General features: G+C 44.7%; 2 pseudogenes; one reads left to right on the forward strand and one right to left on the reverse strand.

The window, feature by feature from the left end:
* LOC132533979 (NADP-dependent malic enzyme, mitochondrial-like) overlaps positions 1-2,496 on the reverse strand; it is a 37,366-nt pseudogene extending 34,870 nt beyond the window's left edge.
* Positions 1-25,085, forward strand: part of LOC132533791 (polycomb protein EED-like) — a 213,781-nt pseudogene that overhangs the window by 96,502 nt on the left and 92,194 nt on the right.

A 25,085-nucleotide genomic window follows, 5' to 3' on the forward strand; every position in this document is an offset into this window, starting at 1 on the left:
CACCTGCACTTAACCTGCTGTGCTACCGCCCAAATCCTTTTCTTCCTTTTCTAACCATATATATATATATATATATATATATATATATATATATATATATATATATATATATATACCTGTTATCACCCCAATAAAATTGAGTTGTCTCTCTGAAGTACTCCCAGAAGTTCGTGTCTCCACACGACCACGCCTGGCCCTTGGTACCTCCATGGGCCTCCAGTGGTCCCCCAACCCTTGCCTCCATCAGCCGAGGAGGTGGTGGGGTTTTGCAGATGCAGCCCACAGTTCCATAGAGACATTGTCTTTGGGATGTGATGCATTTAGTATAGTCAGTGCTGTCAAATTTGTTTATTTCCTTGTTCCCTTTTATTTCTTTATTTATTGGGTAGTGCTGAAAAGTAGATGTCTTGGGCTAGCAAGAGAGCTCACCTGGATAGTGAGCTGCTTTGCCCTGTACTGTATGTGGCCCAGGGTCAATTTTGGTCCCCAACATATTGGACAATGCTTCAATGCTGTGGTTTCTCTCTGTCTCTGTCTGTCTCTCTCTCTGAAAAAGGTGGCATGGAGAGGAGAAGCCCCAGGCATGGTGAAAAGAAAATAAGAACTATTTTTAAGATCAGGAGTTGGCAAGTAGAAGTCCAGTGGCCAAAGCCAGCAGAAGGAATGGGGTCCTATCCAGGAGATGTCTCCACCTCTACTACCATCCCCAGGACCCACTGTGGCCTCCGGTAGGTCAGGCCATAGTGTTGACAGGCCAGCCCCATGGTGGGCATGTACACAATGGGCATGAACCCTCCACATCAGACGTCAGCACCCGGTAGAAGAGTTTCTCATTCTGATTCTGGAGCGTCATGGGGATGATGTACCTCAGGAAGGAAGACAAGAACCAGGCTGAGGGCTCTGGTGGTGGCTCATCCCATCCCCATTTGTGAGGGTCCAGGATTGACTCTCTTGCCCCCACCTGAAGGGGAAGCTTTCCACGTGGTGTAGCAGTGCTGCAGATATCTCCCTTATTTTCCTTCTCTTACTTGTCACTCATTATAAAAAATGGTGGACAGGATGGTGGATTCATGTAGGCAGCAAACATTTCCCTTCCTGAAAGCTGGATGCTGTCACATGCCAGCTTTGACATGAAAGGATATTTGCATTATTGTCACTTGAACTTGGAAATCAGAGATAGAGTCCATGAAATCCACTACCTGACGCACTCGCTCCTTCTAGGTAGGTAGAAATAGAGGAAGGGGCTAGAGAAATATCTCACTGGTTGGGGAGGACTTGCCTTGACATGTATGTGGCCCAGGTTGGAGTCCCAGCACCACACAGGAGGGTGATAGAGCACCAGGAAAGCTCTGGTGCTGTGGTGTGTCTCCCTCTTTCTCTGTCTGAATCTCTCTCTCTCTCTCTTTCACACACACACACACACACACACACACACACACACACACACACACACACACTCACACACACTCACACATGACATTCAGGAAACCCCATTTCACCTCCCCCTCCCTTAAGAATGGCCATGGGAAGGACTGGAAAGATTTTAACCTGATTTAGGGCAAGCAGAGAGAAGCCAAACACCTTGCATTTTCCTACCTCTGGGAGTAGAGTGTCTCAAAACTTCCTCCTAGACTTCAGTTCACAAAGGGTCTTGATTTTTTTTGTTTGTTTGTTTCAAGAGGGTAAAACCATCAGGTGGACTTTCTGTCTTTCAAGACAGAGGGAGAGGAAGAGGGAGAGAGGGAGAGAGAGAGAGAGAGAAAGAGAGAGAGAGAGAGAGAGAGGGAGAGAGACCACAGCACTGAAGCTTTGTCCAGTGATTGGGGGCCAGGCTCAAACCTGGGTGACTCACATGGCAGAGATTACCTAGCTGAGTTATCTGTCCTAAGACCAGTAGGATTCTAGTCCTTGAGGCTGTGCTTTGGTCTCAAGATTCAGCTTTAGTCTCTGAGTGGCTGGAAGTAAGCTTCAATTCCATTTACCACTCTGATCACTGATGTCCCCAGAACCCCATCTGTCCTGTTGGGGGCAGGTTTCACAAGTATCACATGTGACAGTGGGATCCTGGAGGCAAGGAACCCTCTTCTCTCCCTCCACCCCACACAGCGTCATTCTCCTCATTCCAGGAGCCGAGGGTCCCACCAGAAAATCCACACAGTTCAATGAAGGCATTCATTCATGCTTCTCTCTGGTTGACTCAAATGCCACCTCTTTTTAAGGGGCTTTCTGGGTTTTCATGGATGGAATCCTTCCCAGTCAAACAGATAGAACCTTAGGGGGACCTGCACTGCTCTGGGGGCCAGGTTGGGTTTGGGGTGCCTGCAGGAGTGTATTAGAAAGCAGTTGGCCAGAAGACACCACTTATCTATCCAGGTCACTCTGCTGCCGCTCGTAGGACCTCATGACACGGAGCAGCTGCACGTCCTGGCTCAGGAAGCAGGGCGGGGTCAAGCCATGTATGCACAGCTGCAGCTGCTCCTCTAGCATGAAGGCCATGCCCTGGAGAGGAGGAAGAGAGGCAGACCCATGGGTATCTAGAACCCCACCATCTAGCCCTGAATTCCCTGCAGATTCCGAGTGGGGGTGGGGAGTTGGAGCTGCATTTGAACTCCAGCTCTGCTGACTCAACCACCTGGCACAGGTAAGTCAGGGTCTACTCTGTGCCTTAGCTTCCTCCTGGGAATTGGGGCACCATCTCTGCTTGTGAACTGCCTGGGGTTTGGGTCATCACTGTGTTGTACCTAGTTGATCTTGATATAGCTTTTAGCTTTACAGAAAAAAAAGGAAATACACATACACACACACACACACACACACACACACATATATATATATATATATATATATATATATATATATATATATATAGAGAGAGAGAGAGAGAGAGAGAGAGAGAGGAATAGGATAGAAGATACACACAGATTGGCACTCTCTTTCATTTGTTTTTAATTAATTTATTTTTTTGTTATTACTGGGGCTCCACTACTTCTCAAAAAAAACATGATAATTTATGTATTGCTGTTGCTGGGGGGCTTCACTGGCTCCAATATGATAATTTTTAAGAGAGAGAGAGAGAAGCAAGGAGAGAGGGAAAGAGACCGTAATCCCAAAGCTTCCTCCAGTGTGATGGGGCTGGGCTTGAATCCAGGTTGTGCACATGGCAAAGCAGCACACTATCCAAGTGAACTTTCTTTTACCCTTACAATACCACTAAACATCTCCTGGGTGTTCAGTGCTATTTGAAGTCCAGCTAGCACAGCAGAAGCATTTGAAAGCCTCTTATGTACACAAGAGGCTTAAATTCTGCCCCCACTTGCATTGGATGGGGAAGGGGAACTTTAGGAGCAGTGAAACAGTGCTGCAAGTATCTGTCCTTTTCTTTCTCTCTCTCCTCTCTCTGTGTCTTACCACTATTAAAAAATGGCCACTGGGGATTGTGAAGCCTCAGAAATAACACTGATGGCAAAGGGTGAAGGGAGAAAAGAGAGAATGAAGACATAAAGAGACAGAGAGAGAAAGAGTTATACTAACAAGGAAAGATGTACTTTAGGAAAGAAGAAAGAAAGAAAGAAAGAAAGAAAGAAAGAAAGAAAGAAAGAAAGAAAAGAGAGCATGAACTTAATTGTCAAAAAGCAGACTGATTTTATATTCTCCATTATTTTTCCCTTTTGTTGCCTTTGTTTATCACTGTTGTTATTATTGTTGTTGTTGTTGGATAGGACAGAGAGCAATCAAGAGAGAATGGGAAGACAGAGAGAGGGAGAAAAATATAGACACCTCAGACTTGTTTCACCGCTTGTGAAGGGACTCCTCCTGCAGGTGGGAAGTTGTGGGCTCAAACCAGGATCTTTATGCTGGTCCTTGCATTTTGCACCTTGTGTGCTTAACCCACTGCACCACTGCCACACCGTATATTCTCTATTATTCATTTAAGTGTTTCGTAAAATTAAAACTCAGTGTGCAATTATCTGCAGGATTTTGCCACATCTCCCTGCTGATGTGAAAAGCTGCCTTGCAGCTTTGTACTGCTTTACAGTTTCATTTTAAATTTATTTGTGTATGATACAGACTGAAATTGAGAGGGAACAGGGAAGTAGAGGGGGAAAGAGAGACACCTGCAGTACTGCTTCACTGCTCATGATGCTCCCCCCTGCAGGTGGGGCCTGGGGCTTGAAGCAGGGTCTTTGCTCATGGTGGTATGTGCTCTACTGGGTGTGCCCAGGCCCCTGCCATTCAGACCATTTGACCCCAACCAGGACAGAGGGGTTCTGACAGCACTTATGGAAGGGTAAACTGAGGCTCATCTCTGTCTACAGTACTACAAAGTCACATGGTTAGCACAGGCAGTTCAAATGCACTTGAGAATGAGGATTTATTTATTTTTTGTTCATTTTTTGCCTGTAGATGACTTGTTTTGCAAAGCTGTTGGTTGTGAACCAATGTGGAAAGAAAGGTTGAGTCTTTCCCTGAAATCTTTGGCACTGCTGGGATGGTGTCCTGTCCAAACAAAGGAAGTGCTCTGAAAGGCTGGTGAATCATTCCTTAAACAGAATTCCCTGTGGCCAGCTCCCTGCTTTCCAAGAATCTGTTTGTAAGCCTATTGTTCTTGACTCCCAAACACCAAAACACCAAAACACTGCTCAGCTCTGGCATATGGCAATGCTGGGGTAGCATCTGTGACCTCTGGCATTTATCTTTGATCTCCATCATCAGCCCATGATAGGGATATTTTTTTCAAACTCGGTAAAGTGGCCCAGCCAGTGTGGTTTTCCAGCTTTGTATTTGAAGCCTTCAGGCATTGGCTCTGAAGCACTGACTCTCTAGCTGTTGCACTGAAATCTTGACCACAGAGTCACTGACAAGTGTGACCTGGGTAAATGACCATACCACTTTGCAAATAGCATCACCTCATGGAATTTGGTTTTTTTTCCAGGTATATTAGAAAGGAGCAAAAGACATTTGTCTGCTGAACTATGTCATCATCATTGTATGCATTATATCATTTGAAAGGATTGACAAAAATCAAAGAACTTAGGACAGGATATGACCTATTAAGGTGCTATATGATTCTTTGCTATTATTGTTAGTTTTAATTATATGCTATTGAGGCGACCAGTCAGGCAAGAGTCAAGCAACCAGGGCATTGTTAGAGAAATAACAGCTTATGCAGAGATAACAAAATGGTTATGCAAAGAGACTCTTATGCCTGAGCCTGAGCTGAACAGTGTTCTTGCACAGAAGACAAAAATAAACAAATAAATAAATAAATAAAAAGACAACTTAACCTGCATTTCAATCAATTGATTTTTACATTCTCTCTCCCTCGCTCCCTCCCTCCCTCCCTCCCTTTCTCAATCTTTTTTTTTTTTTTAACCAGGGTTATCACCGTGGTTTAGTGCCTGTACACCACTCCCAGGACTTTTTTACCCTTACTTTTTAAAAAATATTTATTTATTCCCTTTTGTTGTCCTTGTTGTTTTATTGTTGTAGTTATTCTTGTTGTTGGATAGGACAGAGAGAAATGGAGAGAGAAAGGGAGAGGAGGAGAGAAAGAGAGACACCCGCATACCTGCTTCACTGCTTGTGAAGTGACTCCCCTGCAGGTGGGGAGCTGGGAGCTTGAACCAGGAACCTTACGCTAGTCCTCGTGCTTTTCCCCATGTGCACTTAACCCAGTGAAGCCTGAATCCTTAAAAAAAATTTTAATGTATTATAGGAAGAGATAAAGAGGAGGAAAAACAGGAGAGGAGGAGGTGGAGGAGGAAGAGAAAGAGAGAGAGAGAGAGAGAAACTTGTAGTACTGCTTCACCACTTCTGAAACCTCCTTGCCCCTCATAGGTGGGGACTGGGATCTTGAACCAGGGACATCATGCACAGGGACATGTGCACTCTATGAGCTGCACCACCCATCCAGCCCCCAATAGTCCCTTTCATAGGTACCTCTGATGGATATTCCCATTCAACAGCAGTCACCAAGTATTCTGTGTGTTCAGATGCATTGTGGATAGGCGGAAATAAAAATGCCCTATTGTAAATGTAGTGGACATCCTTGGAGTGTCTGCCAGCTCAGGGTCTCCACCACCATCCAGCTCACACTCCAGTATGTCACACCAAGATGTGTGGTCCTTCCTTCCAATTGGAGTATCCTATTCTTTCTCTCATAATTTAGCATTGAGATGATGTGAAGGCAGAACTTGTATCTTTTGTAAGCTAAGATAAGCCTGGGATCTGGGGGCAGTCTATGTGAGAAATTGGGGAGGAGGAGGAGAAATTGCATTTCTTTTTATAATTTTTTATTTTTATTTCTTTATTGTGGGATTAATGTTTTACAGTCAACAATAGTTTATACATGTATAACATTTCTAATTTTTTCACACAACAATACAACCCCATGGGATCCTCTGCAATCCTGTACCAGGATCTGTACTCTCCCCACCCACCCCAGAGTCTTTTGCTTTGGTGCATTACATGAGCTCCAGTCTAAGTCTACTTAGTGTTTTCTCTTCTGATCTTGTTTTTAAACTTCTGCCTGTGAGTGAGATCATCTCATATCCATCCTTCTGTTTCTGACTTATTTCACTTAACATGGTTTCTTCAAGCTCCATCTAAGATGGGATGAAAATGGTGAAATCACCAGTTTTACTCTGAAAATGTTCAATAGCGCTAGTTTATCTATCTCTTAACTTATCTCCCTCATTTTCTTTATTAATTTTTTGCCTGGATGAAGTGTCAATTTGAGAGAGTGGGGTGTTACTATTACTGTGCTGCTACTGATATATTGCTGTTTGATGTATTTAGATGACCTCTCAAAAGGTGCATAGATGTTGCTAATCATTTATTTATTTATTTATTTTAATATTTATTCCCTTTTGTTGCCCTTGTTTATTCTTGTAGTTATTGTTGTTATTGTTATTGATGTCATCATTGTTGAATAGGACAGAGAGAATTGGAGAGAGGAGGGGAAGACAGAGAGGGGAAGAGAAATACAGACACCTGCAGACCTGCTTCACCACCTGTGAAGCGACTCCCCTGCAGGTGGGGAACCGGGGGCTTGAACCGGGATCCTCACATCTGTCCTTGCTTTGCGCCACGTGCGTTTAACCCACTGTGCTACCACCTGACTCCCGTTGATAATCATTAAGTCCTCTTGATTGACTGGTCCTCTGAGCCCTAAGTAATGTCCACCCCTATCTTTTTAAATTTTATTTATTTTAAGGTCTATCTTGCCAGATATGAGAATAGCTATTCCTGCCCCCCTTTTTTGTGGCTTATATGATAGTTTTCCATTTTTTCACTTTGAGTCTGTTTTTGTCTTGTTGAGTTTTGGGACTCTTGCAGACAACATATGGGTGGGTTGTGTTTTCTGGTCCCATCTTCCTACTGTGTGCCTTTTAATAGGTGAATTCAGGCCACTGGCATTTATCAATATTATAGAATGAAGATATTTTAACACCCTTTTTGAAGATTTTTAGAGTGTTCTGACATATGACATGTTTAAGGTGATCTGATTGCTTATAGGAGACCTTTCAGAACTTCAGGGAAGGCTTGGTGATAGTTGATTCTTCTAACTGTTGCTTGTTTGAGAAGGTTTTTATGCCTCCTAATCTGACTAACAGGCTAGCAGGATACAGTAGTCTTGGTTGAAAGCCTTACTCACTGAGTACTCGATAGATATCTTGCCATTCCTTTCTGGCCTGTAGTGTTTGTGTGAAGAAATCTGCCGCTAATTTTATGGGTTTTCCTCTGTAGGCGACTCTTTGTTTTTCTCTTGCAGCCTTCCAGATCCTTTGTTTACACTTATTACTTTTCATTCTAAATATGATATGTCTTGGTGTCTTTAAGTCTGTGTCAATTCTCTTTGGGACCCTCTGGGCTTCTTTTTTATTTTTTATTTTATTTTTATTTTTATTTAAGAAAGGAGACATTAACAAAACCATACAATAAGAGGGGTACAATTCCACACAGTTCCCATAACCCGATCTCCATATCCCCTCCCCTCCCCTGATAGCCATTCCATTTTCTATCTCTCTGGGAGTATGGATCCAGGGTTGTTGTGGGTTGAAGAAGGTGGAAGGACTGGCTTCTGTAATTGCTTCCCCGCTGTACATGGGCATTGACTGACCGATCCACCCAGTCTGCCTCTTTCTTTCCCTAGTAGGGTGGGGCTCTGAGGAAGTGGAGCTCCAGTACACATTGATCAGGTCGTCTGTCCAGGGAAGTCTGGTTAGCATCTTGCTGGCATCTGGAACCTGGTGGCTGAAAAGGGAGTTAATATACAAATCCAAACAAACTGTTGAACAATCATGGACCTAAAGACTGGAATAGTGCAGATGAAGTGTTGGGGGGTATTCCCTGGATGCTCTTGTGTACTTCTGCTTTCAGGTATATATTTTTCCCCTAGTTTATGGGTATGGGCACATGTGAACCTATGCTCTATCTCAGGGGACCTGGACTATATCTAGGTTTGGGGACTTTATTGGGGAGTGGACCACCTGGAATGGAATTAGAGAATACTATGAAAGGAAAGGTCTCACCAGGGCTTCTTGAACCTTTACGTTTTTGGTGTTGCCTAGACTAAGGAAATTCTCATCTATTATGTCCTGTAGAATGATTTCTTCCTCTCCCTTTCTTTCTCCCTCTGTTGGCCTATAATGCATAGATTATTTCTTTTTAAGTCACCCCAAAGGTCTCTGTTGCTTTTTTCAGTATCTCTTAATCTCTTTTTGAGATCCCTTACTTCTTTCTTAGTTGTCTCTAATTTGTTCTCAATCTTGCTAATTCTGTTTTCTGCCACATTTATTCTGTTCTCTCTCCCTTCTGTTATTTTCTGTAGCTCAGCTATTTTGTTATCCTTTTCTGATACTGTTTTAGCTTGTTCAGCTATGTTTAGCGTGTTCTTAGCTCAGCTATTTCAGCTTTCAGCTCTCTAATTACCTAGACATAGTTAGTGTTTTCTTCTAGAGTTTCATTTGTTGTTCCTGCATTTCTGATGATTATACTTGGAAACTCTTTCCTCACTCCTGTGATTAACTCCTTAATTAACATTTGGATGTTGACCTCATTGTTCGGTGCTTCAACCTTTAGGGTCTTTTCGCCAAACTTTTGTCCTGGTTCATTTCTCCAATGTTTCTCCTTGTTTTAACCATTATTATCATGTGTTATGAAGTTCTTCTCTCAGTACTTTTCAGTCCCCTGATCACTCTTGCCTGGATTGACTTGTGTCTAAGTAACGTACTTAAAGAGTTCACAGTTGTGGAAAGTAACAGTTCTCTCAATGTTATCTCAGTCCCTGAGTTGAAACACAGCGGCTACTAAAGCCTCTTTTGTTCTTTTTCTTCCCTGCAGGCTCTGGTAGCCTGAGGGATTTTATTTTTATTTTTATTTTTATTTTTTGCCTCCAGGGTTATTGCTGAGACTTGGTGCCTGCACCACAAATCCACTGCTTGTGTAGACTGTTTTTTCCACTTTTGTTGCCCTTTTATTATCATTGTTGTGGTTATTATTATTAATATAGTTGTTTTTGGATAGGACAGAGAGAAATGGAGAGAAGAGGGGAATGCAGAGAGGGGGAGAGAAAGATAGACACCAGCAGACCTGCTTTACCACTTGTGAAGTGATTCCCCCCCCTGCAGGTGGGGAGCCAGGGGTTCTTACTAGGGTCCTTACTAGGTTCTTACTAGGGTCCTTACATGTGTCTAAGCATGTGTGCTTAACCCAGTTCGCTACCGCCTGGTCCCCTCCTGAGGGATTTTTACCTGTAATTAGTTTTTTTATCTTAATCACTCACCCCTGATCAAGAGATAAAGCTGGGTGGGGGGAGAGACAGCACAGTGGTTATGCAAAGAGACTCTGACACCCCAAGGATCCAAAGCTTTGGGCTCAGTTTAGCTTCTCTGCTAGCAGTCAGAGTCAAGCTGGGCAGCACTGCTGGGCCCTGTGAATTTCTAAACAAGACTTGTTTATAGTCTGTAGGTTCTGAGGCAATTATTCCCCATGTTCTCATCAGGAGAACAATGTGGATAGGCTCCCACTATAGGGTCCCACTAATAGACCACCAGGGTGTAGATCTTCTCCTGAGTTTCCTGGTTCATTCTCTGCCCCCCTCCCTGCCCCATGTCAGCACAGGACTTCGCCCCTGCTGCTCCAGCCTCTGAGGGCAGTAGCAATGGAGACTCACAGTTGCATTTGGTGAGTCTTATCGGTGTCCTTTCCTCCCTTCAGCAGAATTTTGTTGGTAAATCAGACTGGATGTGGCTCCTCAACTGAAAACTGCCAGACTGTTAACAGCCACTCAGGAATAGATATGTCCTTTAGCGCCAGGAATCTCTCTTTAGGCTCCTCTCTGTCCCACATGTGTTTTCACTCACCAATGACTTGGTGGGCTCCCAGTCTCACCTTGTTGCAGTCTCAGGTGATCTTTGATATTTCTTGTCATTTGGAGAAGTTTCTCAACTGGATAGAGCTGGGGGTCTGCACAGAGTTGTGGTCTCTGGATGCTCTGGTGATTTGGTGCGTTCCCAAAGTAGTTCTAGTCCTGTCTTGTTGTGGTCCCAGGTGGTCTCCTTTGATATTCCTAGTTCAGAAGTCTTTCTAACATGAAGAGAATCAAGAAGCTAGAGCATTCTGAGGGGCCCCCAGCCCCTGACTCTGGGTTTCCCCTGGACCTGCCTGCTGCCACTGTGTGAGGGTTGTCTGCATCACTCTGGCTTTCAATTTTGTTTGTCTGAATCTGGATCAAGTGTGGTAGAGTTCCAGCATCTACCTGCCAGATGCCTCCAATCCAGTAAACAGAGACTGAAGCAGAATTAATATACTTCTTATAAAAATACAGCTTGGGTTAACTTTGAAAATCCCATTATTAGGATTGCGGTAACATACAAGACCTCACCATAATTTATGTCCTTTTACATTATTTACTTATAGCTCTACCTTATAAAGGAACATCACCAGTTGCTTTTGTTCTCCCTGGTCTAAGATTTTAGGAGATTTAATATTTCAAAGATCAAGTCATTATTAAAAATCCCAGACAATAGCATAGGTCACATACATATTGGATGTCAGGTATAGGCAAGAACTGCTTGGCTTATGGACCCCTTGGAATGTACCTAGGATAGACCTACTAGCTTTTTTCCAAAACGGAGACCCCAGACCTCCATCCACAATATTCTTTCCTTTAGGTTCATGACTAGTCAACAATTTGCTCTGTTTTCTATCTTATATCATTTTTAGCCACCAGATTCCAGATGCTATCATTATGCCAACTGGACTTCTCAGGGCAGATGACCCCACCAATGTGTCCTGGAGTCCCATATTCGCAGATTCCTGCCTCACTAGGGAAAGAGAGAGACAGGCTGGGTGTGTGAATCGGCCTGTCAATACCCATGATCAGTGGAGAAGCAACTACAGAAACCAGACCTTCTACCTTCTGCATCCCATAATGTCCCTGGGTCCATGCTCCCAGAGGGATAAATAATAGGAAAGCTATGGGGTGTGTCTGAGATATAGAGTTTCAGTGGCAGGAATTGTATGGAATTGTAGCTCTCTTATCCTTTGGTCTTGTCAGTGTTCTCATTTTATAAAAACTTTAAATATGTATATATAGCTTGAAGACCACTCCCCTACTGTCTCTCTCTCAACTTTTCTTTACTCTTTTTATTAGAGACATACTTATTTATGAGAGGAGACACACACACACACAGAGAGAGAGAGGTATTAGAGTATCATGCTGGCACATGTGATGCCAGTGATTGAACTTGAGACCTCAACATTGAGACTCCAGTGCTCTAGCCACTGCATCACATCCTGGGCAGTTGTCTTCATTTTTTTTTTTTTGTCTCCAGGGTTATTTCTGGGTCTCTGTGCCTGCACTACATATCCACTGCTCTTGGAGGCTAGTTTTTCTGTTTTGTTGCCCTTGCTGTTAGTCATTTTTGTTGTTACTGTTGTTGGATAGGACAGAGAGAAATTGAGAGAGGAGGGGAAGACAGAGGTGGGGAGAGAAAGATAGACACTATTAGACCTGCTTTACTGTTTGTGAAGCCACCCCCCTGCAGGTGGGGAGCCAGGGGCTCAAACCAGGATTTTCATGCTGGTCCATGCGCTTTGAGCCATGTGTGCTTATCTTGCTGCACTATCCTGTAGTCCCCACTATCTTCACTTTTTTCCCTTGTTTTTCAGCACTCTCAGAATTCAATTCTCTCTGTAGGGAGGGGCCTGGGAGACACACACTCCTCTCTCTCAAACCCCACCTCCACACACACACACACACACACACACACACACACAAGCTCCCTAGAAAGTCAGCTGTTGATGCAGAAGACTAAGTGGGCCTGACCCAGCAATTGTCTTCTGTGAGGAATGAAAGCCTAGGGCTGGAAACCACAGCCCTGCTATCTTCTCACAGGGTCATGAGAATGGCTAGCCTCTCTAGCCTGTCCAGTCAGTGGCCCTGAACATGCAGTCCTTTGTCATCCCATTTCCTGCAGTGGGGACTCTTCCACGACTTTGTCAGTGGGTTTCTGAATTTATTTCCAGAGAAAACTGTGGGGTGAGCCCATGGGCTTGACTTCTTAAAGACAGCATTAGCTTTGGAAATCAGCTCTTAAAAACAACAGGGCACTCTGCAAAGCTGAAGGGGAGTTGGGGGATGGGTGGGAAAGGCTGACTCAGCATGGGACTGATCTTTTTGTGTTTTGTATAGATTTCTTTATTTGTTTTTGCCACCAGGGCCATCAGTGGGGCTGGAAGTCAAGGGAACCTTTCAAGGGGGTCCAACAGAGACTCTCTCTCTTTCTCTCTCTCTCTCTCTCTCTCTCTCTCAATCAAGTAATTGATAAACTAAGACCAAGGAGACCAGACACTCAAACACATCTGATGACAATCTCCTGGGCCTGAATCTTGAGTATAGCACCTTCCAGAAACTTCATTTTTAGCACCTCCAGGAGAGTCCTTCCAACATCAGACTCAGGATCACACCCCATGATTCCAAAGTGCTCAGTTGTGGCATCTGGGCTGCAGTACCCAACCCTGCCTTGGGAAAACAAGGAGCATGGCTGGTGGCATCCTAGTTCCAGCCTGCCCAAGAGTAAGGATCACATTCCTGCTGAAAAGGGTCCTGGCTTTTGTATTTGCTGAATGTTTTGTTTTCTGTTTTGGGGATGGTGGTGGTAGTGGACAAAAACAACAAATCCAGCCAGAGGCTAGTAGATAATCCTCTTCTATCTATTGCAGTCTCTCTGGCAAATGCTCTGGCAGGCCCCTTTGAATATTGTCCTTGACCATCCCTGCAAGCTGGTGGGTGATAAGGGACAATGACAGGCAATTCAGACAGAGTCCTGCTGCCAGTCCCCAGGGGTGGTGGTGTCTGCACTTCATTCTTCACAGAAGCACTGAAAATAGTTAGGTTTGGATAATCTGAACATGCCCCCCCAACATGCTGGAAGTGCTTAGTGATGGTCTCCCAGCCCTCTGCTTTCTTTTTATTTATTTATTTATTTTTTATTTTTTTATTGGATAGAGACAGAGAAAAATTGAGAGAGAAGGGGGAGATAGAAAGGACACTAGCAGACCTCCTTCACTGCTTGTGAAGCCACTCCCTTCAGGAGGGGAGCCAGGGGGCTTGAACCAGGATCTTACCCAGTCCTTGTGATTTGCGACTCATGTGCTTAACCCGCGGCGCTACCACTCAACTCCTCTCTGCTTTCTTCTTCTGCTTCTCCTGATCTGTCCCTGGTAGAGAGAGTTCTCATAGTGCAGAGGAGGTGGAGCTGGGCAGTAAAGGTAGACACTCAGTGGGAGAAGCCTGGATCACAGCCCCCATGGCAGAGAGAAGAAGCCTGAGTCCTTGCAGGGCTATAGGAACTATTCCCTCAGCAAGCACCAGGAGGCAGCTGTGCTGTATGTACAGCGCCAACCCAGGCTCCTGGAGCCATAACAACAGACCCAACAGTCACTGTCCTTGGGGAGTCCATAAAGGTGGGTGTGATAAAAAACAAGGGTGTGAACAGGGTGGTGAGACAAATAGGGAGATTCAATGGAGAAATGTGGAGGTACAGTGCCCACATTTGGGGCAGAGCTGCCTGGGAAGGGTTCCAGAGGAAATGACATGAACTGGCACTGATAAAAGAGAAAAATGCATGTCAGACCAGGGACAGGAGGAAGTGAGGAGAAGGCACTACAGGCACTAAACAGAGAGGCCCTAGAAATATCCACAAGGGAAAAGATGAGATCTGGGACTAAACTTCCAGATGTGGCTCTGTCTTAACTGAATTACCTGGCTTCCAGTTTCTGCAGAAAACCTCAGCCTGGCTCTGCCTCCCTATGGGTCATTTTGGCTATATCCTTTAAAAAAACAAACAAACAAAAACATTAGTAGTGGCTGGTGATGACATACTCATTGGAGTGCACAGGTTACTATGAGTGAGGACATAGATTCAAGGCCCTGGTCCCCACCTTCAAGGGAGAAGTTTCATAAGTGGTGGAGCAGTGTTGCAGGTATCTCTCATGAAAACATCAAGCTCCAGGAAGCTAGATCACCCCTTCAAGAATGTGAAGATCCTCCACCTCCCTGGATCCCTACCCCACTCAGGAAAGTTAGAGACAGTCTTGGGATATGGATCAACCTGTCAACATGTCCAGAGGAGAAGCAATTACAAAAGCCAGAACTTCTGTGCCTCGTGGAGATCTTTGGTCCATACTTCCAGAGAGATAAAGTATGGGAGAGCTTCCAGTGGAGGGGATGCAATTTGGTACACTGATGGTGAAAGTTGTGTAAATTATGCCCTTCTTATCCCACAATCTTTTCTATCAGTATTAAATCAGAGAGGAGAGAGAGAGAGAGAGAGAGAGAGAGAGAGAGAGAGAGACTGAAAAATAATATTGTACCAAAGTAAAAGAATCTGGGGTGGGGTAGGGGCAAGGGCCAGGACCTACAACATGATGGTAGAAGAGGATCTAGAGGGGGTTGAATTGCTATGTGGAAAACTGAGAATGTTACACAGTACAAATTACTGTATTTTACTGTGATTGTAAACCATTAATTCCCCCAATAAAGAAAAAAAAAGTGTGAAGATCTGCCCAACAGAACTGTAAATATCCATGTCCAAAACCTCTTTTTTCTTCCCTGTAGGCTATGGTAGCCTGAGGGCTTTTTACCTATAAGTAAATATTTTTAGCTTAATCACTCACTCCTGAGCTAGAGATAAAGAAGAGTGGGGGAGAGATACACAGTGGTTATGAAAAGAGACTCCCACACCTCAAGGATCCAAAGACTCGAGCTCAATTCAGCTTCTCTGCCAGTAGCCAGAGCCAAGCTGCCAAGCTGCACAGTTCTGCTTGGTCTTGTGAGTTTCTAAACAAGTCCCATTTATAGTCCCTTGGTTCTGAGGCAATTAATTATTCATCCCAGTAGGTTCCCACTATACAGCTCCACCTCTAGACTACTGGGATGTAGATCTTCTCTTGAGTTTCCCTGTCAGTTCTCTGCTCCCTGATGTTAGCACAGGGCCTCCCCACTGTTGCTCCAGTCTCCGAGAGGCAGTAGCAATGGAGATTCACAGTTGTGATTGGTGAGCTTTAGGAGAGTCTTCTTCTCCCTTCAGCAGTCTTTTTGTTGGTAAAAACAGACTGGAGGTTGCTCCTCAACAGGCAAACTGCTGGACCGGACCGTTACCAGCTGCTCAGGAGTAGATATGGGTTTCAGCCCCAGGAATATCTCCCTAGACCCCTCTCTGTCCACGAGTCACATGTGTTTTCATTCACCGTTGACTTGGTGGGTTCCCAAGGCAGTCTTAGTCTAGTCTTGTTGCAGCCTCAAATGATCTTCTTTGATATTCCTAGTTGGCCAGAGTGAGGAGAGGAGAGAAACATAGCTGCTGCTACTCTGTAGCTCCACCTCTGGAAGTCCTAGTATCCCCTTTTGCAATTCTAATGGGGTAAATATCAAGCAGAAGAGAAGAGTAGGAGAGTCATCTCCTCACACACTTGGTAAGGAAAATAGAGAAAACAACAGTAGTAAAACTCACAAGTTTGAAGCAGAAATGGTATCTGAACACAGAAACCAAAAGAAAGGACTTGAGTGAAGTACTTTGACCAAAGATGCTAACACAGCAGTTCCTGTCTGTGTGGGCTTAAGAGATGAAGTTAATGAAATAAACGCTTCCTCCATGGAAATTCGGGGCCTAAGAGTCCCTCAGATCTACAGACCCTCAGCTAAATGGATGCAAATGTGTTCTCAGTCTTCCTCCCTTGAAGAGTAATTACATGAGATGTTTCTGGTAGTGGTCTCCATTATGAAAATCCACTCTTACGAAAAGAAGTGTATTAAAGGCAGTAACTCCAATTACACTGTAGGACATTATACAAGATCAAAGACTTGGGAAAGTCATGGTATAAAACTGATGCTTTTTACAATTTGGCAAGGCCACTAGCTTTCTAAGTCTCTTTTCATTCCAGAAAATGTGTATTCATTACAGGATTCTCTTCCCCTAGCCCTGTCCTTCCCTCTTCCCCTTCCTTCCTTCCTCTACCCCTCCCTCTTTTCTCCTCTCTCCCTCTCTCTCTCTCTCTCTCTCTCTCTCTCTCTCTCTCTCTCTCTCCCACCAAGGTCACCATAGGGGCTCAGTGTCTGCTTGACTCCTTCACTCCCGGTGGCCATTTCTTTTTCTGACAGAGTGAAAGGCAGAGAGAAGGAAAGGTATTGCAACACTCCTCTGCCAATCATAAAGCTTCCCCACAGCAGACACTCCCATGTGGTGACTTGGGGCTCAAACTCAGGTTCTCACGTGTGAAAATGTGTGCTGTAAAGGGTGATCCACCTCCCACTCCCTGGACTTTTCTTTGCTGTCTGTAGCTTCATGACTAGAGCACATGATGTGACCTTTGTCCAGGTAACACAAGAAATGTACTCAGAGTGAGTTGTCAGGGGCCCGGCAGTGGTACACTTGGTAGAACAAATATCTTATAATATTCTATGGCCTGGGTTCAAGCCCCCAGTCCCCTCCTGCAGAGAGGAAGTTTCATGAGCTGTGATGCAGGTGCCTCTCATTTTTTCTCTTTCTCTGTCTCCCTCTTCTCTCTTGATTTCTCTGTCTCCATCCAAAAAAAAAAAATCATAGACAAATAAATTTTTTTAAAGAATGAGAGAGCTGGGCAGTGGCACCTGGTAGAGCACTCATATTACTATGAGCAAGGACTAGTTCAAGCCCCCAGTACCTAAGTGAAAGGGTTATGTTTTATGAACAATTAAATAGCACTTGTGGTATTTCCCTTTCTATTTCCCTCTCTGACTCCTCTTCCCTCTCTCAAATTCTCTCTGGCTCTATTCAAAATGTGTAAATAAGATACTTTTAAAAATAAAACCCAGAGAGATAGAGAATGGGAAGGCTATCAGGGGAGGGGATGGGATGTGGAGATCGGGTTACGGGAATTGTGCGAAACTGTACCCCTCTTATTCTATGGTTTTCTTAATGTCTCTTGTCTTAAATAAAAAAATAATAAGGAAAAATAATGAGACGACTTGCTATAATATTCTTTCTGCAAATCTTATTAAAACTTAATTTCTGGGAAAAAAAATTTCAACCTAGACAAGTGTTTGACACTAAGGTAAAATTAGCCAAGAACATCATTCCTTCAAGCATCCAGTTTCTATAGTTTTCTTTTGCAGGCGCTGTGTTTCACAAAGACAGAGCAAGCCTCACTCCACAGAGAGAGGCAAGCTAACATTCCAAGGGGGGAAAAAGGGACAGTATGGTGCCAACAAAGGATCAAATTATTGAAAGGGTTGCATATCATGTGCTACAGACCCTGTTTCTTTCTGTTATGCCAGAGTCTTCTCAAAATAAAGGGGGGAGGGGTCAGGCAGTGGCACAGTGGGTTAAGCGCATGTGGTGCAAAGTGCAGGGACCAACGTAAGGATCCCGGTTCGAGCCCCCAGCTCTCCACCTGTAGGGAAGTTACTTCACAGGCAGTGAAGCAGGTCTGCAGGTGTCTATATTTCTCTCCCCCTCTCTGTCTTCCCCCCTCTCTCCATTTCTTTCTGTCCTATCCAACAACAAACAACATCAACGATAGCAATAGTAATAACCATAGTGAGGCTAAACAACAAGGGCAACAAAAAGGGGGAAAAATGGCCTCCAGGAGTGGTGGATTCATGGTGCAGGCACCGAGCCCAGCAATACCCCTGGAGGGGAAAAAATAAATAAATAAAAAATAAAGAGAAAGGATGAAAAAATAAAGTGAATGGTGGAGTTTTTCACAGAGCACATGTGTGCCCCAGACTATGACAAGTCTTTTCATTTGCAAGGCAGGAAGTTACTATTGTCCCAGAGACCTGAGGACTAAGCCTTGTATAGCTTGAGTTGTTAAAAGAGCTCTGGATGGGAGCCTATGCAGGATCCAGGACACTAATGTGGTGGTGTCCTTAGTGATATGAAGCCTTCTCTCCAATGTGGGTGACAAAATGACAGCCAGCACAGTGCTCTGTGGGTGTAAAACCAATGCAGGAACACTCAGGCCGGGCTCCTGATCAAACATCTCAGATAAGGAGAGCCCAAGCCTGGAATTGCTCTCATGGATGCCTGACCCAAGATGCTCCTGAAGGAATCTCTTTTTAAAAAGCCTTGCATCTGTGACATTCATATTCTAATGATCAGAAGTGCCAAGCAGAGGTCCTGATGAATTGCCAGCATGAACCAGTCCATTTGGTTTTATTTTAGGCAGGAACAAAGGAGTTTGGATGTGCTAATAAAGATGTGCAAATTCACTGTGGGATATCATTGGCTTAGGAGACAGCATAATGGTGTTGCAAATGATTTTCATGCCTTGAGGCTCCAAGATCCCAGGTTCTATCCCCAGACCACTCTAAGCTAGAGCAGAGCAGTGGTCTGGTAAATAAGTCAAAAAACAAATAAAATAAAAAATAGAATCTGTGCTACAAGGGGTGGCACAGTGGATAAAGCTCTAGACTCTCAAGCATGAGGTCCTGAATTCAATCCCCAGCAGCACATGTGCCAGAGTGATGTCTGGTTTTTGGTCTCTCTCTCTCCTCCTATCATTCTTCATGAATCAATAAATAAAATCTTTATAAATACATAATAGTCTTGACCATGAATCTTGACCAACATTCCTGGTGTTATAAAGCCCAGTACTCACTGAATGTCCCCTGACTCCTGTAAGGGATTAATTTAAGGACAGAAGTGAGGAGGTGGGGGTTTGGACTGGTTGGGGGTTGGCAGCACAGGAAAGCCAAATGGAGGCTGGGTGCCTTCTCCCCAGCCACTCTGGCAGTGGGTAGCTTTCAGGCTGAGAATGGACAGGGAGTGGAGGGTTGAGGGAGGGTGGAGTAATGGGTGGGTGTTTTGACAGTGGGAGTCCAGTGGAGGTGAGGTATCTGGATTGGTGGGTGGTGGAATAAGAGGGGAGAGGTACAGTAAAGGGAAGGGTGTGGATTTAGAGCTGAAGTGGTAGACTAGGGGAGGGTAGAATGAGGATGAGGACAGCACACCACAGCCAGGGTGGTATATGGTGACGGTGGACTGAGGGGGGTAGGTAGTGTACACTGAGTGGACGTGGACTGGGGCAAGGGAGGCACACTGCAGGGAGTGTGGTGGATGAGGGGAAGGTGGTGAATGGGGGGAAGGAAGGTGGACTGGAAGGAGAGTGGTGGGCTGGGGTAGACGTGGACTTGGGTTTGAGGGGATGGCCAGTGGACTGTGAGGGAAGGAAACGTGGGGAGGCAGGTTTGAGGGCAGTGCACCACAGCTCAGGTGAGGCTAGCTGCCTACTCCCCTGCCACCCTGGCAGCGGGTGCTGTGAGGTTGAGGCTGGACTGGTGTCCGGGGTGGGGGTGGAAAACAGCACTCCACCCTAGGGTGAGGCTACATAACTCTGCCCCAGAGCTGTCAAATTATGTTCTGGGGTGCAGGTGGACTGGGGGGAGGCTGGGGGTTGTCAGGCACACATGGATTCACAAAGGGAGGGAGGACAGATACAATCTCCTCTGCAAACTCCCAGTTGGCATCCTGCTGGAGTCCCAAGACAACTGGGAGGCAAGGACCAGACTCTGGCTTCACATGAGCATGCAAGACCCTGGCAAGTGTTTGTTGTAGGGCCAGAAGTGGGTCTCGCCCTTGTTGGACGGGACTCACTGACACCGCAGCGTTTGTAGTCATTACACTGATCCAAAATAAATAGTTTGTCTGGGGCCCTTGAGGGGAAGAAGCACAGGCAATGGTGAGAGGCCTTCCTCAAAATGGTGAAAAGGAGACAAGGACAGTGACCCCCCCAGTACCTGCTCCCCTTTCCCTCAGCCTGCCCTTCTCCTCTCACTCACTGCCACAAAAGATGGGCCCTACATTGGAGATGGGGAGGAATTACCTTCCACCAATATCAAAACATCTCTAGAAGAGATTATATCCCAGTGGGAAAGATAACTTGGCAGTTCTGCAAAAGACTTGAATATCTGGGGCTCTGAGGTCCCAGGTTCAATCCCCTGTACCATCATCAACCAGAAAGAAGGAGTAGAGAGAGAAAGAAGAGTAGGAGAAAAGGAAGGAGGAGGAGGAGTTCTCATGATAACAATTACCCATGATAACAATTTGTTAATTGGTTGTTTAGAATGTTTGGGGCTGGGGAGATAGTACAGTGGTTCTGAAAATGACTTTCATTTCCTTTTATGTTCCAGTTTGATCCACAGCTCAACTATAACCTTGACCTAAGTCTGGGGAAAAAAAAGTTTGGCATATTGATGCTTTGATAGTATCTGAAGGGATAGGCTCCATCTGTTATTGGCAAGTTTTTCACAGTCTCAGTCAGGCACATGTTAATTTTCCCCACTGACAAATGAAAATAAGATGAAAGATCATCAGCATTTCCCAGGCTAGCTATTAACCTCAAGGGCCCTGGGATAGAGGCTCTGCTCCTGGGTGTTAAGTAGAGCCAGAGGGCTGAGGAGAGGGGACAGGTGCCCTCTGGGAGGATGGTCTGGGCAGGTTCCCAGCTGGATGTCTTACACTGTATAGTACCCATTACTCATGACTCTTCAGATCCATTCTTAACTGTCCATGCATTTACCCAAGATTCTTCAGTTCTGTTCTTGACTGACAACTCCATAATTTTGGGATGCAAAGTCATTCGCCCTGTTTCCAACTTGTTATTTCCAAAGAGAAATGTGCTGCCCCTTCTTCCACCCAGGTTTTCCCACCCTCCACAAAAGGAAAATAAGGATCTCTTGAGTAGAGGCAGACCAAAGCACTGTTGGTAGACATTTAACAGGCAAAACAACTGTCCCCACACTAAACCCAGAGTTCTATCCTTCATGGAGCTCCATTGGCAATCCCCATATATTTTCATGAAGCTCTATAGACCTCCAGATCAGAGGGAGGAGAGGAGGGAACTGGGAGAGGAGGGAACTTGCAACCCCAGAGGGCAATTACTTGTCAAAAGCCTTGGCATCTTCATCTCGCTGCTGCTTCTGCACATCTTCATCCCATTCTTTCTGTAGGCTTAAATTTATTTTGTTCCTTCAATCGTGTTATGCACACCTTCCTGCTAAATACCTGGAGGGAAGGCAAGAGTCTGACTCCATCCACTACCACCACCGTCCCAAAGTCCTTGTACCCTTCGATTCAGTAGGAAATCTGGTTTTGCTCTCACTCTTTGAAACAGGAGGTAAAAGCAGAGGCCAGGTGGTGGTGCAACTACTTGAAGTATACACATTGCAGTGTGCAAGAACCCAGGTTCAAGCCTCAGTTCCTCAGCTTCAGGATGGAAGTGCAGCAGGTATCTCTCTACCTTTCTCCCTATCTCTATCCAAAATAAATAAATAAAAGTAAAAGGGAAGAATGAAAGAAAAAGAGTCAATAGCATGAGCAAATACAAAGAACCCTAGCTTTCAGATAACTGAGGAGTCCAGGACTGCTTGCTTTCAGCAAAGACCCTCTTCTGGTCAATCCATCCTCACCTAAAAGCTGTTCATTTCTTTTAACTGGTCTAAAAACTTGTTGGGGCTCATGTTGGGTGGATCCAGCCAGGAAGTAAGATTACCGTTCCTCTCTCACCAGTTCTAGTGACTGCGTGATAAAGAAAAGTATAGATGTATAATTATAGAAGTAATAGTCAATCCATATCTATAATCTTAGGAGAACAAGTAAAATTTTTCAATGGAAGGAATGTGGAAACAGAACTTTGGTGGTGGGAAAGGTGCGGAATTATATCCTTGTTACCTTATAAGTTTGTAGATCTATACGAATAAAATAAAAATAAAATTATGTCACGCTGGATTAGAAAAAGAAAAAGGGCTCAGGGAGCATCTTGGTACAAACACTTGTTTTATTTGAGGGTGGGCTTGAGTATATATAGAAAGTTAAACAAAGAACATTTTTCAAATACGTCTGAAATTACAGGTTTTTAAAGGTCAGCTTGCCCTTATGGTAGGGGGCTAGTATGACAAGAATTGATGTGATACATAAAGGTCAAGACAACTATTCCTCCAAAATTCAGTCAAGTTAATTATCCAAAGGCATTTGAGAGAAGCATAGGGGTTAACCAGTAAGGTAAGATAGAGAGAAGAGAATCAAGGCTTGATGTAAACCATGGATATCCAAAACCATCAGGAAATGGAGTTTTGGGGTTTTCTCTGTCTGGTGGTGGGGAGGTATATGATAGAGTGTTTTCTCCTCTGTGATTAAATGGTGAAGTGGATGTGTGAACTTTGAGTGAGTATGTGAACTTTGAATGAACCTTAAATCAGGCAGCCATGTGGTCTGCTGCTAGCAGGGAGAAACTGTAAAATTTCTGCGAGCTTGAGAGTCTAACAAGAAGAAACTGAGTCTGGGAGACTTTTCCATATTGGCTCATCTCTTTGATGAGAGAGGCTAACAAGTGTGGTGTCTTTCCAGACCTCCATCCAATGATGGGAGAGCTTCCCTAAGCTCTACCAAGCTTTCACATAGTCCCACAAAAACTCATATCATAGGGTGGATTGTGGCATGCAACAGCCTCAGAGGTGACTGGGGAGAGTGAGATGAGAAAGCAGGGTGGGGTGAGCAAGGGCCAGTCATGAACTCTCCATGTGTCCACCCATGTTTCTAGTAAGGTGTCAAGGGAGAGCGGGGAGGAGAGGGAGGAAAGGGAGGAGAGTATTGTGGTGGGGAAGGAAGGCCCAGGCCCCTTACTTTTCTTGGTTTTTCTGTAGCATGTGTTTGCCTTTTTGACGACTTTTAATGTGGCTCAGGATAGTCTTTCTTTTGTCACCTGTAGTGTCTTCTATCTGCTCTTTCATACAATCTATGTTTCACTGCCATTTCTCACCTCCAGGGTCATCTCATTCATCCCAAAGATGGTGAAGGTGCTCATGGGCTCATATACAGGCAGTCTGTAAGGTCTGTGTTTCAGCTGGAACAGAGAGAGACACAGTGAAGGATGCAGGATTGGGGTACACTGACAGAGCCACTATTTATAGGAAAGAGTCAGGGCATCCTAAACTCACATGAGGAAACCAGGTGGGTTTGTGGGTGCCCAGTATTCTACCCTCCACACAAGAATTTTTTTTATTTACTGGGGGATTAATGTTATACAATCAACAGTAAATGCAATAGTTTGTACATGCATAACATTTCCCTGTTTTCCATATAACAATACAACCCCCACTGGTTCCTGTGTCATCTTTTTTGGGCCTGATCCACACACACACACACACACACACACATACACACACACCCACATCTTTTACTATTGTGCAGTACACCAATTCCAGTACAGGTTCTACTTGTGTTTTTCCCTTCTGATCTTCTGTTTTGCAAGGCTAGCATAGCAGTACCTCTTCCTGAATGCATAATCTCTAGGTTGGAGAGAACTCAACTGAAGCGTGCCTGGGCTGCTACTCACTCAGCGACTTGAAGGACTCAAGTCAGACACTTGTCGGTGAGGCAATGCAATATATTTATTGACCAGAGAGCCCAGGTTTTTAAAGGGCAGACCCGGAAGTGGCAACTCGGAAACGGAAATGGCTATGAAAGGGGTGGAGAAAGGCAAAAGGGACTGGAAAGGTAGGAACTTCCCTTAGCAACTGTTGTGAAAGTTTTATCTGGTAGGAGTAATGCTACCATGCAGGCAGGAAGGGTCTTGAGAGTTGAAAGAAAATAGATCTAAGGAATGGAATGGGTGGGGATCTTTCAGCCAAAACAATGATTATGTAGAGAGGCCATAGTATCAGGAATGCAGGGTGGAACAGGTGGAGCTGGCTTAATGTTTTGAGGAGTGCCAGGTTCCTGGAGGCAGAAAAATGCAGGGTGCTTTGTGAGGCTCCTCACAATTTCCCAACATCACCCCTTTTCTTTTTATCTAATGGCCATAGTATCAGTATGGCCATAGTCTGCTAAGATGGGGCAAACCTTAGGGCTTACTCCTGTCCCTTCTTGCTCAACCTCTTGGTAGAGAGAGATTGACAGTATAGATGTACTCCTCATATCAAGCCCTGCCAAGCTCAACCACATCCTCACAATTTTCTGACATCTCCCCCTTTCATTTTATCTAATGGTCATATTTAAATGGGTCAATGTTGTAAAAGACTCCATTTCTCTCAGAGGAATAGCAGTGTAGGGGTGAACAGAAACCTTTTGTGTAGAAACCTGAGTGATATAGTGCAGGTGTTTTAAAAAGAACTGGGATAAGACAGGGAGTGATAAGTAAGAGTAGCAAGGGCCAGTGTGATGCTGAGGGGAGGCCTGGTAGGTGGAGAGGGGCTGCCTAGTGGGTGGAAGAAGCACTTCCTGTTAGGTGGAGGAGCAGGAGCCTGATAGGCCAAGGGGCGAGAGGGGTGATCTGGCATTGCAGGGTCCTGAGACAGCTGGCTGTAAATTGCATGGACTGCTACAGTTGGTCCTCGAGAAGAATAGCAGAGTAAAGGGAGTTTCTAAGAGCTCCACCAGCAAATCTGATAGAATTGTCAGTCCATTTGCTGCTATTATCTTTTCTGATGTATGAAATTTTCACAGGAGTGAAGTGGTATCTCCTTGTTGTCTTTATTTGCAGTTCTCTGACAATCAGAGATTCGGAGCATTTTTTCATGTGTTTCTCAGCCTTTTGGA

The sequence above is a fragment of the Erinaceus europaeus genome, chromosome 17, assembly GCF_950295315.1.
Source record: "Erinaceus europaeus chromosome 17, mEriEur2.1, whole genome shotgun sequence".
NCBI classification, from domain to species: domain Eukaryota; kingdom Metazoa; phylum Chordata; class Mammalia; order Eulipotyphla; family Erinaceidae; genus Erinaceus; species Erinaceus europaeus.